The sequence below is a fragment of the Peromyscus leucopus genome, unplaced genomic scaffold, assembly GCF_004664715.2.
Source record: "Peromyscus leucopus breed LL Stock unplaced genomic scaffold, UCI_PerLeu_2.1 scaffold_1052, whole genome shotgun sequence".
Taxonomy (NCBI): Eukaryota; Metazoa; Chordata; class Mammalia; order Rodentia; family Cricetidae; genus Peromyscus; species Peromyscus leucopus.
The window spans coordinates 2,773-19,374 of NW_023504174.1; the positions used below are offsets into that span (position 1 = coordinate 2,773).

Here is a 16,602-nt window from a genome sequence, read left to right on the forward strand (position 1 = left end):
GCTTCCCACACGGCGTTCCCACCCTGTCCCTTTGGAGTCCAGGTCCTGAGCCCACCCTTCTAAGGGACTTTGCCAGGGCCTGCACGAGAGCAGGTGGAATTGGGCAGCGGGGTGGCCAGAAGACGTGTTTCCTGGGAAGAAGAGGGGACTCTGAAAGCTGGGGGCACTGTCAGGGGGCTGCAGATGAATGAAATGCTTTCTCTGGGACCTTACACAGACAGAGACTGACCAGCGGGGAAGGGGAGGTCAGTGTGAGGTGACCAGAAGGGCCACTACACGCCAGGCAGAACCTCCCCATTCAGGGTAGGGCCCTGAGGGTACGTGCCCGGAGCAACTTGAGGATAGAGCCACGCAGCAGAAGAGGTCATAGGTCATGGCAGGGGCCAAGGGGCCTGCTTCAGGAGAACAGCGCCATCCCTGCTGCCCTCCACGGCGGCGGCGGCGGCGGGGGGGGGGGGGTAGCTGTATGAGCACTGTGTCTGGAGTGGACTGGGACATATCCCTGGTGTGGATAAAGTGGCCACGGTCTCAGCACTGGGCTCAGGCTTAGCTCATCTGGCTGGCATTTTTAATAGACATCTCTCGCTCTAAGCAAGGTGGGGGCAGCCTGAGGGCGCCCCAGAGCAGAGGACAGAATGCACTAGGCACACCTGGCTAGCTGGAGCTGGTCACAGGGTGACGTACACAGGAAGACGGCCTCCACAGCCACCCTGGGTACACAGGGGTACAGAGTGTCCAGCTCAGGGACAGGAGACACAGTTCCTGTTGGTGCAGGGGTCAGGGTGGCTCCCAGTCTTGCTCTGTTTGGTCTTCCGGCTCCAGCCAAGGATGGGCCAGGGGCGGGCACGTGCAGGCATTGGCGTCTCAAAACCACACTCCCTCTGGCTCCACAGCAGTGCTGGCCGTCGGGGTCCCTACAGCCAGGACAGAGGTAGACGTGGTCAGCCATCGCTGCCTGCCCTATCTGCGGCCACCCTGGTTAGAGGTTAGAGCCCTTTAGGAGTGGTGGGTGCGTTAGGGACATGTTGGAGGCGTCTGGAGTGACCGTAGGAGGCTGCTAGCCACCTGGAATGGCCTTGCTGAATGGATGTGACCTCTGGAATAGATTGGTTTAGAAGCCTCTAGTCTGGGGACAAAATCCCACTGACGTGGGTTAGGGGGCTTCATTTGGAGCAGGACAGTAACCACACTAAGGAGGCACCATCACCGGTGGACACTGCCCAGGAAGCCACCTCCACTGAAAGCCACCTGCCCGCCTGCTCTCTGAGGCCTCTTGAACACCCAAGAGGAAGACCAGGGCTGGGTGGGGCTGGGGGTTGGGGGATCTTCTCCCAGGCCAAGGGTTCACCGTGCTACGTGGCTCAGGGCTGGGCAGCATGGACACGACCTGCAGGCTCACGCCTTCCTCGCCCACGCCCCTCAGCTGCGCCACCACCTCCACGTGTTTCCACCGCTTGCAAGTGCCGCCCGTTCACGGACACGATGTAGTCACCCTCCTTCAGGCCGGCGGACTGCGGAGAACGTGGGTCGGTGAGGTGGTGGCAAGTACACTTTGATAGTCTAGTATGGTGACATGGGGGGGGGGCTAGAGGACAGATGACCTTTACCTCAGCCTGACCCCCAGGAGCAACGGCGGCGATGAGGACGGGCGAGTCTCCCCGCAGTGTGAAACCAAAGCCGCCCTCTCCTGGAGTCATGTGCACCGGCCCTACCAACCGCCACCGGTTCTTGTTGAGAACACGGACAGGGGACCCTGGAAGGAGGCAAGACCGATTCTTGGTTGAGAACACGGGCAGGGGACCCTGGAAGGAGGCAAGACCGATTCTTGGTTGAGAACACGGGCAGGGGACCCTGGAAGGAGGTAAGTGGCAGAGGCCTGGCTGAGTGGCAGCCAGTGAGCCCTGACCTGCCTGGCGCCTCCGTCTTAGCCACACACACCCTGGAGCAGAAATGGGTGAGGAGGCCCCAGGGGAGAGGGACAGGGAGGGGGAACTGGCCTGCTCACCAGCCGATGGAAGAAGTCCGTCACCTTCATCTGGGACAGGCTGGGCACTCTCACCTCCGGGGCTTGGTGGGTCTTGGCTGACAGGGCAGGAGGGAAAAGACGATTGGAACCGAACCCCAGACTCTTGGCCCTCCCAGAACCAGAGGGCTTGGCTCAGTTCAGAGGAGTGTGTGGCCCTCGACTGCACGTGGAACTCTCCTGGGTCCTCAAAACCTAGCTGTTCCTACTGACAGCCAGGGCTATACTAGTTCCCTGAGTCTATGCTAGATGTAGAGGCTCCAGGAATCCACCTGGAAGCCCCAGCTGGCACCGGGCCTCTGTCCCCTCTTGTCTTGCGAGAATCAAGTGTGAAAGGCGGTGCCAGGGGATGCTGGCCTGATATCCCCCCCAAGACTCACTCCTCAGCCCAGCCTGCCTGCCACCCACCAAAGAAGGGTTCACTATGCAGCCAGGCTGTCCTTCAACGCCGTCCTCCTGACTCAGCCTCCCTAGTGCTGGGCTGGGATCACAGGCATGTGCTCCCACCCCTGGCTTGCTGACTGCCTCTCAAGCGGCAGTGGCAGGGGACTCAGCCTCGCCTTTTTGACTGACACACTCATCCAAGGGGCCCCCAAAGGGCTGCTCACGCTGGATGTCGGGGGCCTCCACGCCTCGAAGAAGTCATCCTCACGCTCGAGCTCTGAGTACTTGGCCAGCGAGTGCCGCAGTGCCTGAGTCACCACGACCTGGAGCAGGTCCACCTTCCGCAGGACCGGCACAGAGTGTGAAGCCGCAGCGCCTCCTCCTGGCCCAGGATGGCACGCTTCAGGTGGGCCTTGGCTGTGCACAGGAATAGCACTGTTACACACACACTCACACACCACACACACACACACACACACACACCACATGGATGCATGCATGCGTACCCTATCAACTGGCCCTTTCAGGCTGGGCACACACACACATACACACACACACACACACACACACACACACATACACACACACATATGCACGCACGCACGCACGCACGCACGCACGCACGCACGCACGCACACCCCACACAGGAATGCACGGGTGCCCCGCCAACTGGTCTTCTAGGCTGGGTCCCAGACCCTCTGTCTCAGTATGCTCAGGAAGGGAACGGGACATAGCATCAGACAGTGTTGGCCAGATTAGCAAAGTTCTAAGGCCGGGCGGTGGTGGCGCACACCTTCAATCCCAGCACTCGGGAGGCAGAGCCAGGCGGATCTCTGTGAGTTCGAGGCCAGCCTGGGCTACCAAGTGAGCTCCAGAAAAGGCGCAAAGCTACACAGAGAAACCCTGTCTCGAAAAACAAAAAAAAAAAAAAAAAAGAAAAAGAAAAAGAAAGGAAAGTTCTGCGAGCCAAACAGTACAGCAAGGGAAAAGCTCTCCCCATCGACGTACCCACCTGCCCAGCACTCCCAAGAGCCCTGCTCCCAGCAATTTCCACCAACCCAGGGATGTCAGCTGCCGGGCGGGCGGCTATGGGGACACCTGCACATTTGGCCCGGGCCCTGCCCTGTCTGTGATGCCTCACCAAGCTTCTGCGCTCCTCCGGGTGCTGTGGCAGCGTGGGACCTTGGGGCTCACAGGCCGTCGAGGCTGGAAGACTTGCTCCCGCCTTGAGAGTTCATCTTGTCTGCTGCTGGGGGCGGGGGTGGTCAGAGAGGCCATGAGCCTGAGCAGGGGGCCTCTGTGGGCGCACACAGGCGTGAGGGGCGGCGCACTCACAGGAGCCTTCGCAGAGGGCCGTGGCTGCGTGGTAGTGGGCCAGGGCGCAGAAGTGCTCAGCCTTGACGTGTGCCAGGTTGGTCCAGGAGGCGGGCAGGTAGTCTCGGACAGGCGGCTGGGCCATGGCTCGGTGCACCAGCCCATACTCAGCTGCCACCTGCCAACGGGCATGTGGGTGCAAATGGAGCCTCTGCCTTTCTCCAGGCCCACGGAGCTCAAGGGACAAGGCCAGTTAACCCCTAGAAGACAGCCTAAGTTTCCTGCCTAGGCACCCAAGGCTCCACCTACTCTGCCCCACATTCTGGCAGCCTCGCCCTAGATTCCAAGCTGAGCCAGACTGGGCATCCAGGGCTCGGTGCCTGTTCTCAGGACTCAAGAACCAGGGCAGTCACTGGCCTTAGCGAGTGACATGGAGCACTAGATTTCGGGTGCCTTGTCTGTGGCTGCCCATTTGTGCCTGACTTGGCTCCAAACCCACTCTGCTCCTGTCCCACGGAGCCTTGCTCTCCTCTCTGAGTGGCCACAGCTCGGCCAGCTTGTCGAGGCTCCTGGGCAGGACTCCTTGGCCTTACCTGGGCAGCTTCCTGGGCCAACTGCAGCTGAGCTGGACCGTTGTCAGGTGTGTCGGAGGCTGTCAGCAAAAGGCCCCTGAAGATGCATTCCTGGGCCTGCGCCACCATGAGCTGCTCCAGCATGGAGAGAGATGCGGCGCTCATGTCTGGGCTCGGCGCGTGGGAGAAGTTCTCCCTCAGGAGTCTGAAGGCCCCTGAGGATGGACAGAGTGCTCACGCGGGCAGGGAGGGAGTCCCATGCCCACCAGAACTACCTTCCGAACTTCCACTGGAGGACTTAGGCGCTAAGTCTCTCACACAGGGAGGCCATGTCCACCAACCCTATTTCCTGCCCCGGAGAGACGGGCACAATACCCTTCCACTGTGGTCTACAGCCCTCACCAGCAGCCTCTGGAAAGCCTCAGTGGCATGGCTGGTGCCCTCGTGCAGGAGCAGTCCTGCCGCGCTCCGATCTGCGTGTGGAGTGCCCAATGTTAAACAGTACACTGCCCTTCTCGAAGGCCAGAGCCGCTGCTGTGCCGGGACCCCTGTGAGCGAGTCGTACCTGCGGCGTGGTGTGTCAGGGTGGTGGGTACGGTTCCCATAACAACCGGCCTCCCAGCCCCGGGGTCCTCCACCTCTGCTGCTAGCCCTACCAGTGGAAGAGAAGCCTTGGGCTCCTGGCAGGGCTGAAGAAACGTGCATCCAGGAAGCAGAGCTGGCCGTAGTAGGCTGCCAGCAGATCCAGGCCCTCTCATCCCTGCTGGGAGTCCTCGTGGCTGCCAGGGAGAATCCAGCTGGGCCCGTCCCAAGATCCACCACTCACGATGCCATCCTCAAAGCTCCTGGGCATCATCTCCGAGGAACACTTGACCCCCGCCCTCAGGCAGCCTGGCACAAGAGGCCAAGTAGGGCCCTGAGGAGGGGACAGCAGTGCCACGGCCCAGACCAACAGAGCATAGTCAGAACAGAGGCACCTGTTAGTCAGGTCCTTTCACGAACACACTGGCTATTCCTGTCTCCCAGGTTTCCTCCCAGCATGTGGGGACTCCGTGTGACCTCTACACTGAGATCCAACCTTCCTAGACTTGGCTCCCTCTTCGGCTCTGGAGCAATATGAGGGGGAGCGGTCCACGCACCTGCCGCAGGTCCTCTAGTTCCTGGATCTCTGTCTCATAGGAAGCACCGTCCTCCCCAAAGTGCTCCGAGATCAGCTCCTGATGGAAGAACAGGTATTGCCTTGGGGCACTCCATGCTGGCGGCCTGCTCTGGGGGAACGGATGGGCCAGGGCTGAGGACCCAGGGGCTGGGACTACGGTGGATGCTGATGTTCAGGTCCCAAGCTCTGGGTTCCAAAGACCAGAACTGGGCCAGGATTCTTTGTGGTGCCATTTTCACATTTTCTTTCATCTGTCAGTCACCTTGGCGACAGTGAGTCATAAGGTCATATCATTTTCCATGGGGCCTACAGCCCTGGAAGAAGGAACACGGAATATTCTGGGGTCTGAACCCTTCCAGGTCACTCAGGAGTCAATTGTTCTCAAAAAACAGGTACCAGATGGGTGACATCCTTGAGCCAGGGGGGCCCTCTACAGGGGATTCTGTTACCTCATGGTCATATTAGGGTTCCCAGAATGATGAGGCCCCTTCATAGCCATTGTGGGGCAGGACCCAATCCAAACTTTCATCTAACCCTTAGCCCAGGCTGGGACCAGAAGAACCAGCAGCGGGAGGAGGGCAGTTCCTTGGTGGCAGCCCTTCCTCCCCCCCCCCCCGTACCTCTGCTTCTCATCTGTTCAATGGGATAACTCGATTAGGAAGCATCTAACCCCCCCCCCTCAGCCCACTTCAGGGCCGCGTCCCTCAAAGTTCACAGGCCAGCACTTACCTTCAGGGGTGTGGCCCAGTCCAACTCCTTGGTTTCCTTCAGGCCCAGGGGGATCATGGGAATGGTAAACACTTTCACTGGAACCAGAAACACGAGCTCTAGACCTATTACCATGCGGCGGCCTGGTCCTTCCTGAGGCTCCCCACCCAGGCGCACCTCCAACATATGATGTATATGGTGTCTCCCACCCCTCCGGCTGGTCCACATCCACGCTGCTGCTCAGCTCTGCAGTTCCTCCTTCAGCAGCTGCAGGTTGGAGTTGACATAGCTCAGCTCCAAGGCGACCGTCTCTCGGACCCAGGTGTTGCTGGTGGCTCTGGGAGGGGCCAGGGGAGGTGGGGAGACCCATGCCTGAGGCAGATCCAGTGACCCAGACCCAGAGCAGCCCTCCTGCTTTGGCCCAGCTTCAGAGCCCATCCAGAGCAGTGAGTGCTGCAGGGCTGGTCCCACGGCTGGAGTCAGGGTGGCAACACGGAGGTGCTCTCCTCTTCTTTTTAAAGGATTTACTATGGGCTGGAGAGATGGCTCAGAGGTTAAGAGCACTGAATGCTCTTCCAGAGGTCCTGAGTTCAATTCCCAGCAACCACATGGTGGCTCACAACCATCTGTAATGAGATCTGGTGCCCTCTTCTGGCCTGCAGGACACATGCAGGCAGAATACTGCATATATAATTTAAAAAAATGTGACTCTTAAAAAAAATTATTTATTTCTATTTGATGTGCATTGGTGTTTTGCCTGCATTGATGTCTGTGTGAGGATGTCAGGCCCCCTGGAACTGGAGTTACATATGGTTGTGAGCTGCCGTTTGGGTGCTGGGAATTGAGCCCGGGGCCTACTGGAAGAGCAATCAGTGGACCACTGAGCCATCCCCCCACCCTCCCTTCCTCTTCTACGATGCCTCCTCTTACAGCTCATCCTCCAAAGCCATTGTGATTCCAATACAAGTTCCCTAGACTCTGGGCACAGCCAGCCCTCCTGTATCTGTTTTGGGCCCCAACACAGGGATCAGAGAGTCTCTGAGGACAGGGAAGAGGAGGATGTTGAGGGGTATGAGCCTGGGGCTCTCCTGCAGAGTACACAGAGTGGTTTGTGTGGTCAGAGAAGCTGGGTCAGAAGATCATTGGCAAGGTCCTCAACCTTGGAGTGCTCGCCACCTGCCATACACAGCTTCTTCTGAGCAGTCTCCAAGGCTCACTAGATACTGCTGGGCCTCTTAAAAGGAGCCTGTGGTCCTCTGGCTCAGCATATATGGGGAGGCCCAGAGGTGGGAATGGGCCTGGTTTGTCTGTGAGGGTCTAGGCTGAATGGTGAGCTATAGAGTCGTGCCCATCTGCCCATCTGTCCCTCTTTTGACTGATGACAGGATCACTCCCCGGGTCCAGGGCCAGGCAGTAGCAGGTGCTCACCTGTAGAGGTTTTCGGCACCCGTCCGCATCCGCAGCTCCTTGCTGATCTGCTGGTGGAGCCTAGCCCTGTGGCTCTGCAGCTGGCTGGGCTGGTTCTGATTCAAGGAGTCACAGCCCTGTGGGGAGGATGGCGGTGGTTATGCCCACAGAGCCCCAACAGCATAGCCGCTGCCAACCTCAGGGGACCTCAGCTGGTCCTTGGGAAAGGAAGTGGTCACTGTGGGCCGGATCCTGAGCGGGTGTCACAGGGAGGGGCTGGGCAGGCCTGCCTGGGAACATGGGTGAGATGCTTCCCACAATGCTTCACAGATGCCACAGACTCAGCCTCATCCCAGCCATCCGATTGGCCCCATACATCAGGAGGCTTTCCCACACAACCACTCTCCTAATACTGAGTACTCCATGGCCCACAGTTTAAAATACGGTGTGACAGAGCTCTGGACACAGCTCTATGAGGAGATGCCCCATTGGCTGAGTGTCCATACTGCTCTTGTAGAGAACCCAAGTTTGGTTCCTAGCGCCCACGTCAGGTGGCTCACAACTGTCAGTAATTCACCTCTGGGGGGCGGGATCCAACACCTCTGGCCTCCGAGGATACCTGCATTCATATGCAAATAACCTCACACATAATTAAAAATAAAATCTCTTAAAAAAATAAAATATGTGGGGCTGGAGAGATGGCTCAGAGGTTAAGAGCACTGGCTGTTCTTCCAGAGGTCCTGAGTTCAATTCCCAGCAACCACATGATGGTTTATAACCATCTGTAATGAAATCTGGTGCCCTCTTTCTGGCCTGCAGGGATGCAGGCAGAACACTGTATGCATAATAAATAAATTTATATTTTTTTAAAAAAAATTAAAACATGTTATAAATCTCCATCAGGAAGCCCTTTCTGATCACCCTGCTAGAACCAGCTTTATATGCTCTGGGGACTTACCAGCTCATCTATACAGGTGGTACAATTTGTCTTGGGGGTCTGGCTACCTTTCCAAAGAGCTACTACCAGAGCCCAGGACGAGCTCCTTTTAAAAGGGCCTGGCCTGGGCTCTGCCACAGGGTTTTTGAAGTAGCGTAATCACAGGAACTAAGAACATGGTCACTAGACAGTTATGGGCCACGAGCCTGGGCTGCTCAGGCAGTGGGTACTGGTCTGTGATATAGACAACTAGGCATTGGGTTCCAGTGTCCTTTGCCAGCCCCAGCGGGATGAAAGCTCCTCCTGGGTAATGTGATAGAGGAGCTTGAGTTATCTGTGACATCCTCTCTTTCCAGCCACAGGCTTGGCAGCCATGACCTAGAGGCTTCTCCCAGAGACTATCAAGGAGTGGGGTATCAGTGGTGCTGTCCACAGCTGAAGTCCTCCAAGTCATGCAGGGTTCTCACCCTGTCTGGGTTAATCCACCAGCCTAAGACTCGGTGGTGCAGATTCTGTAGAAGGCTCTTACCCTGGGAACATCCTCACTAGTGGTCACTGGCCCTCTAACAGATGGGGGAGGAGGTCACAGAGACTCAAAGGCTCTAGTTGAAATGACATAGAGCGGTGTGTGTGTGTGTGTGTGTGTGTGTGTGTGTGTGTGTGTGTGTGTGTGTGAACCTGGCAGTGCCGATACTGGCTGTGCATTCAAAGCATGGCTTACTCTCATGCAAGGGCGGTTTTGGCACCCTGCATGGTTTTAAGTAAGGTTTACGCGTCGGCATGGATGGAGCTCCTGGAGGCCACCGCCCTGACTGGCGCCCCAACCTTACTACAGTGCCAGCTTTGCAAGAGAGGCTCATGTCACTGATGAGCGCCCACAGAAGTGGCACTTGGGCTCACTCTGAAAGAAGGAAGCCATTAAGTCATCCTTGAGTGACCACGGAGAGATGACTCACTCTCTGGGAAGCCGGTACAGGACAACATAGGAGCAGAGCAGGTAACAGGGCTAGATCCAAACTATCCTGCCTCCTTCTCAGGGGTCATCCCTACCCGTGCAGGAAGGACACTGAGGCCCCAATAGTCTCTCTTCAAAACCACGACGAAAACGACAAATGTCTTCTTCCGAGAGCCTACTACAAGACTCCAGAGTTCTAGGTTCTGATGAGCAGCTAGGACTGGAAACATGCTGGGTAGAAGGCCTCAGCTCAGTGATGGCCTACGGCTCCCTCTCCCCCACTGATGGGGAGTTGTGGCAGTCAGGCTCTCTGGGCTCTCTAGCCCTAAACCCAGGCCCCGGGACCTGTTCTTGGCCTTCTTAACCTTGGTTCCCGCAAGGAGGCAGTCTACTAACCTGTGTTGGCAGAGGGCAAGATAAGCAAAGCCAGAGACAATCTACAGAGCTGGATGGATTCTGGAAGCTGATGGCCCACACCCAGTTTTCCACACTGGCCGAGGGAAGCGCCAGCAGGGAGGCACAGACGCTAAGCGCCATCTCTCTCCTGGTGCAGTCTCCCCACCCTCTGGAAACAAAAGCCATCTAACCATAGAGGACCTCCATGATGGCAATTCCTGCCTAACTCTGGGAGAGCTTACCATCACCTTTGACACCCCAATAGCAGTGACCCCACAGAACAGGCCTGGCAGTGTCACAGAGGAAACGGACGGATCAGAGGAACAAACCTCCCACCCAGTGGCCTGAACTGGCTCTCCCCAGGATCAGCAGAAGGAGGGACAGTTATCCCCATACAGGCTGGAATAGAAAGAAGGAACAGAGTAGCCCAAACCTTCCCAGCTCCCCTACTGAGTCAGCTCTTTGGGGGAGTCCATACTCTTGACAAGGTGGCAGCCAATGCAACATTTACTTCCTCCAAAGGATACTGCAGGCATGGCCACCCTGTGAAGAAGAGTTCAAGGAGTTCATCATAGTGCAAGCTGCCTCTGTCTGTCTCCCTCCTTCCCCTCCTCCCTCCCTCCCTTCTCTTCTCCCTTCTCCCCGCTCTCTCTAATGCCAGTAGTCACTGTGGCAGAGCATGCCAGGTAGGAGGGAGCCCTTGAGCAGATTGTCCGAGTCTGGGTGCCCTCCCTCCCTGTCCCCTCCTCTAGGAGACCTGAGCCACACACACACACACAAGCTGGACAGAATGAGCCAGCAGCAGCGTGCGTCTGACACCAGGAAGGAGGCAAAGTGCAGACACCTGGGAGAAGTGACAGGAGCTCTGCTTAGCAGCCCAAGCCAGGAGGTGAGCAGAGTACCCCAGAACCTGCTCAACACTAAGAAACTCCAACACTGTCCCTAGGAAATACCACAAACTGAGGCCACAGACTGAGATCAACCTAATACCCACTAGGCAAAGAATGAAAGGTCTCCTCCACTCTACCCCTATTTACCCGGATTCCTGGAAGCCCAGCACCCTCATCCCCAGAGTCAGGATTTTGGAGGGGTATATGTATGGAAAGTGGCCAAAGGACATAAAGTCCAGAAGGTCTGCCGTCTGCTGCTACAAGCTAACATCTAATGGACACCGGCTTCCACAGCGTGTATGCAGAGGGCACTTCTGGGAAAGTGCCCTAGGTGTCAAAAAAACACCTGCTTGGTGGTGGAGGTGAAAGAGTGGGGGCTGTCACGATCAGAACCAACTTCTTGATTCTGAGAACAAGGGACCTCCTAGCTTCAAGGAAACTATCCAGACCTTGGCTGCGCCACTGGGTTCCCACCGGCTGGAATACAGGCTCCGGCCTCTCGCTGGGGCTCAGTTTCCCATCGGGCTTTCAAGAAGCAGGTCCCAGGAAGGAAAGGCCGCAAAGGCCGCGCCACACAGCACGGGCAGAAGGCTGGAACCAACACCCCTTCTCAGCCCCACCTTACGGATGCTGCTGTCGTCCTGCAGCCGGGCGCTGTCCTCGCCGGCGCCGGTCATCTGGCCTCTCCTCGAGGATCATCGCCGCCCGCCTGACGCTGACCCTGAGAGGTGCGAGCAGCAGTCCTCACGCTCCTGGGAAACAGCCGCGCTGCCCGAACTGTCGGTCCTGGAGGTCGACTGACCGGCGCTGCAGGGCGCGGCCCCGCCAGCAAAACTTGACTCCGTCCAATCAGAGGTGAACAGCTGCTCCGATCGACAGCAAGTATGCTAACCAGAGTGAGAGAGAGGCGGCTCCTGGTAAGGGATCTGGTAACCCTTAGCAACCAGGGCGCTCGCCGAACACGGTACGCATGCGCCACCGCTGGCTGCTGGCGTGCGGGAAAGTTAGGGGAAAGACTTGCAGAGCTGGGGCGGCGACGGGGCGCGGCCGCGGTCCCTGCTGGGACTTCGGGACTTTATCTCGTCACCCGGCAACGGGACCCTCCAGGACTGCTCCAAAAATGTTTACAATGGGTTTTAAACGGTTTGTTAGAGACAAGTTGTGCTGATTCCTGAACAATGCCTGCTTTCTTCCCCCGCACTGCGGAGCAGAGCGCTGCTACGTCCCCTTGCTTCCAGAACCGCCCCAGAAACCCTCGCCTCCGGGACCTGGTTATGCATTTGCTTCCAGAGCATGCACCTCATCGACCTGCTTGTAGTTCCAGAACCTGCTTACTCCTGGACCTCCTGTTTTGAGAACTGGACTTTTTCCAGAACCCGAACTCCTTACAGGCTGCCCTGAATGAAGCTCTCTTCTCAGATTCGTTGGCTGGCTCACAGGGATGAACTGAGAACACATCCTAGAAGTGAGTGGCCAGCCTTTGTCAAGCTGCTCCAAAGGTCAGCTCCTCCACGCTGCCTCCACCTGGCCTGTTGCCCTTACTGAGTAGGCTCATCTCCATGCCCTCCCCCACCCCACCCCACTTCGCGTCTCACTCTGTCATCCCAATCTAAATCCTCTCAGCTAAGCTCTTAGACGTCCTGAACATTTACAGTGGGCACCCCGAAATATATCTCTCATGGCCCTGACAGCCACTCAAACTTCCTGGCTTTCCCCAATGGCCTTTTTGAGTCCAGGGCATTCTTTTTCCTGCACCTTCCTGGTGAGCTCCACCTGTCTCACTTCGCTCCATTGACATCTTCATGGCAGCTCCTCCGTCACTGGGGCTCCTACCATGCCTGAGTGTGGGTAGCACACAGAACCCTGCACGTATAGACCTACACCAGGAAAACGTGGACTAAATACTGTCTGGTTTTTTTTTTTTTAAGATTTATTTATTTCTCTTCTCTCTCTCTCTCTCTCTCTCTCTCTCTCTCCTCTCTCTCTCACTCACTGTGTGTGTGTGTGTGTGTGTGTGTCTGTCTGTCTGTCTGTCTGCATAAGAGTACAGCACCTACAGAGTCCAGAAGTGTACTAGATCCCCTGGAACAAGTTACAGGCAGTTGTAAGCTGCCAGGTGTAGGGGCTGGAATCCTAACCTTTGGTCCAGCATTAGAGCAGTACACACTCTTAACCACTGAACCATCCGTCTCTCCAACCCTCCCAGACTGGCTCTTAACTCTTCCTTTCTCTCTCCGCAGGTTGTTCTTGTCCCAAACCTTGGGAAAGTTCACCCCTGCCAGCTTGCTCAGACAACCGCAGGGATCCACAGTGGCTTCTCCTTAGGTTCCACTCAGGGCTTTTAGGGATACCCTGCTGCAGTCCCTAAGTTCCACTTACAGTGGTCCCCCCGCAGGGCATCTCAGTTGAGAGGGCAAGGCTGCTAGGAGATGAGGGTGGCTCTCCGTTGTTGAGGGTCCTAGAACTCCGGGATTTTCAAATGAGAACCTAGACTCAGTCAAAACTCAGGTTGGCGGGGCAGGAAGTGTAGTTCAGTTGGTAGAACACTTCCCTAGTATGTACACAGCCCTAGGATCAGTCCCTAGCACTTCATAAAACACAGGAACCCCTGTATATGGATCTGAAGCAGGAGGACCAGAGTTCAAAGCTATCCTCCAGCTACATGGGAGTTTGAGGTCAGCCTGAAATCTACAAGTCTGAAAAACAAACAAACAAACACCAATCAACCCAACAACAACAAAACCAACCAGGTTGGAGAGTAGAATAAAGCCATTTTCAGATTGAGAATGTAGCCTCAATATTCCCTGCCCCCATTTTTCTTTTTTCTTTTTCTTTTTTTTTTTTTTTTTGTTTTGTTTTTGTTTTTCTTTTTGAGACAGGTTTCTCTGTGTAGCTTTGAGCCTTTCCTGGATCTTGCTCTGTAGACCAGGCTGGCCTCGAACTCACAGAGATCCTCCTGGCTCTGCCTCCCGAGTGCTGGACTAAAGGCGTGTGCCACGGCCCCGGCTGCCCCCCTCCCGCCCCATCTCTAAGGAAGCAATAGAAGATGAGGGTCGACATCTGAGTGTCAAACCAGCGAAGGTGCTGACGCCTTTGACAGCTGGTGCTCAGCGGGACATTCTGTTCTCAGCATTTGATGTTTGCCTTCAGTGGTTACTCCCACTCTGGCGGAGAAGGTTCTGAGGGCCACGGCAGCACTCAGCTGGATGAAACTCAGCCGGGCCCTACCCAGGGTAGTTCCTGGAGTGGGGGGGGCAACTAGGTCTGTGGACCACAGGGCAAAATAGCATTGTTCAGCGAAGGTAAATCAGTAAGTACTTCATGTGTCTCTGTTGGCAGAGAGCTGGGGTTGAACTCATGGAAAGTATATGAGAGACGAGGTAGTTGTGAATTCCAGGAAAAAAAAAAAAAAAAAAAAAGCTAGGAGGAGATAGAAGCATCCACTGGCACTAGGAGCCTGCCCAGAATGTGTGAGGTCCTGGTCAGATCCTCCCAGTACTGGGTTATGAAGGGAGGTGATATATGACAGGAGAGGCAGAGGATGCGGAGTCTTAACCTCCTTGGGGAGAGCCAGTAAGTGATGCTCAATTAGAAAAGAACTTCCCAGGCAGGAGTGGGATGCCAGGCCAGGAGGTGGGGGTACCAGGTCAGTGGTAGAACTTGTACCACACACAGCACAGCAGGAGGCCCAGGTTCAGGCTCCATCCAGCACCACGGACATGGCGGCAGAGAACCCTGAAATGGAAACGGAAGGTGGAAAGTGCCGTCATGCGGTTAAACACAAAGCGGCAGCTCGCAGAGTCTAGGGTAGCATCTAAGAGGGTCGTGGGCGTGGCGGTGTTTGGGTTTTGCTAAGCTGTCTTGCAGAACTACTCGGTTCATTAAGCTGTGGGTTATTCAGCGTTTACTGCCTGGACTTTTTTTTTTTTTTTTTATTTTTTAAGAGATGTCTAGATGTCTAGGGAAAAAAAAAAGCCCCCAAATAAAATGTAAACCTTTGGAAATGAAGAGCTATAGCCTAAAAGACTGAATTAACAGAAAGGAATAGCATGCTACCTAGAAAGCAAATACCAGCGGGCAGTGGTGGCGCATGCCTTTAACCCAGCACTCGGGAGGCAGAGCAGGCGCATCTCTGTGAGTTCGAGCCAGCCTGGGCTACCAAGTGAGTCCCAGGAAGGCGCAAAGCTACACAGAGAAACCCTGTCTCGAAAAACCAAAAAAAAAAAAAAGAAAAGAAAGCAAATACCATAATATATAAATTGTGTGTATAACTAAAAGAAATTCTGTAACTTAAGTAAGCGAGTCGAGTTGAAAGGAGATAGGATGCACTGAGCAGCTCGGGGCATCTGTCACATAGTGAAGAGCTCATGGCGGGAGAAGGTGGGAGGCCAGACAGAGGAGGCTGTGTTGGTGAGCACGTGCCTCTGACTGCCAGGGTATCTGAGGCAGAGGGGAGTCCTATATCTGTCTCATTCTAAACATCTTTGTCATAGCTGTGAATTCCTCAATTCTCCATTTCCTTTTTCAAGCAATTGAACTTATGTGGTGGGATCCACTCAGGCTGCATAGGAAATAATTACTCATTGGTGGTTTATGCAACAGAAACTCATTTTCTAGGAGCTCTCAGGCTCCTGAGAAAGGCTTCTCTGGCTTAGAGAATCCTGTAGAAATGACCATGTTTCTGCCGCTGAGACACTACCATGGCCAGTCCCACCCCAAGAGCTGTGCAGTGTCCTGGGGCATCCTGAGAGGGTAGGAGATGGGCCTCTGGAAGTCCATGCTGGGCCTGCTTCTCCTCCAGTCTTCTAGGGCAGGAAACGGATCCCCGAAAGTCACCTTGAATGAGATTAGTCAGCTGAGCTTGATAAAGATGCATATTGAACACAGTGATCGATCAAACATGGGAACTTCACACATAGCCCTCTAGATAAGGGGCAGGGATGGAGGCCTGCATACTTTGTAGCTCCCGGTAAGGTGCTAACACTGGGAGGAAGTCAATTATATTTATTATCAGGTCACTGGGCTGTTTAATCTGAAAATCCTAAGAAGTTCAACCAAAAGAACCAATTATAACTAATTGGAGAGCTGGGTAGGGCAGCCAGCTGTAAACTAACCAGATCATGGACTGAATATCTGTGTCCAGCCCAGATTAACATGTTGAGGCTTATCTCCCCTCCCCCTTGGGGTGCCATGGAGACGGGCCTTTGGGGTAATGAGGGCAGGAGGAGCTGCTACAGTTCTAAGGACTGATAGCTCCTTATACCCTCAGGGAGGCCACACCCAAAGGATGAATATGCAAATGAAGGATCCCTCACCAGGAGTTGAATCTCGGGTACTTCCCAATGCCCCAGAGGTGCGGAAGGAGGTTCCTGTCTGGGCCTGCCCGTCAGTGGTGTTTGTTACTGAAGCCTGCTCGGACTGATATGATGCAAAGTACAATTGCTTAAAAAGAAAAAAAAGCATGGAAATAGAGGGGTGTTTAATCAAAAATATAAAGTAACTATATCTAGGAAGATACTGATAAAAAAATCTATGAGTATGTATATTTTACTGGGCAGCTTAAAACCAGACATTAATGGTTGGATATGCCACGTACCTTGAACATATACAATAATATAAAAATACCAACTCTCCTCAAAGGTGGCTTAAGGGTTCATTTTATTTTTAATGTGTGTGTGTGTGTGTGTGTGTGTGTGTGTGTGTGTACACGCACATGCGCACATGTGAGCCAGAGCACATCAGTTCAGGTGCTCGTGGAGGCCTGAGTGTCCAGTCCTCTGGAACCGGAGTTACAGGTGGTGCATGCTGATTTTGCTGGGAACTGGGGTCCTCTGCCAGAACTGTACAGACTTTTAAG

General features: G+C 55.1%; 1 pseudogene; it reads right to left on the bottom strand.

Annotated features, from left to right (window-relative positions):
* Window positions 1–535: 535 nt before the first annotated feature.
* LOC114684763 lies at window positions 536–11,444 on the bottom strand (annotated as a pseudogene).
* Between the last annotated feature and the right edge of the window lie 5,158 nt (window positions 11,445–16,602).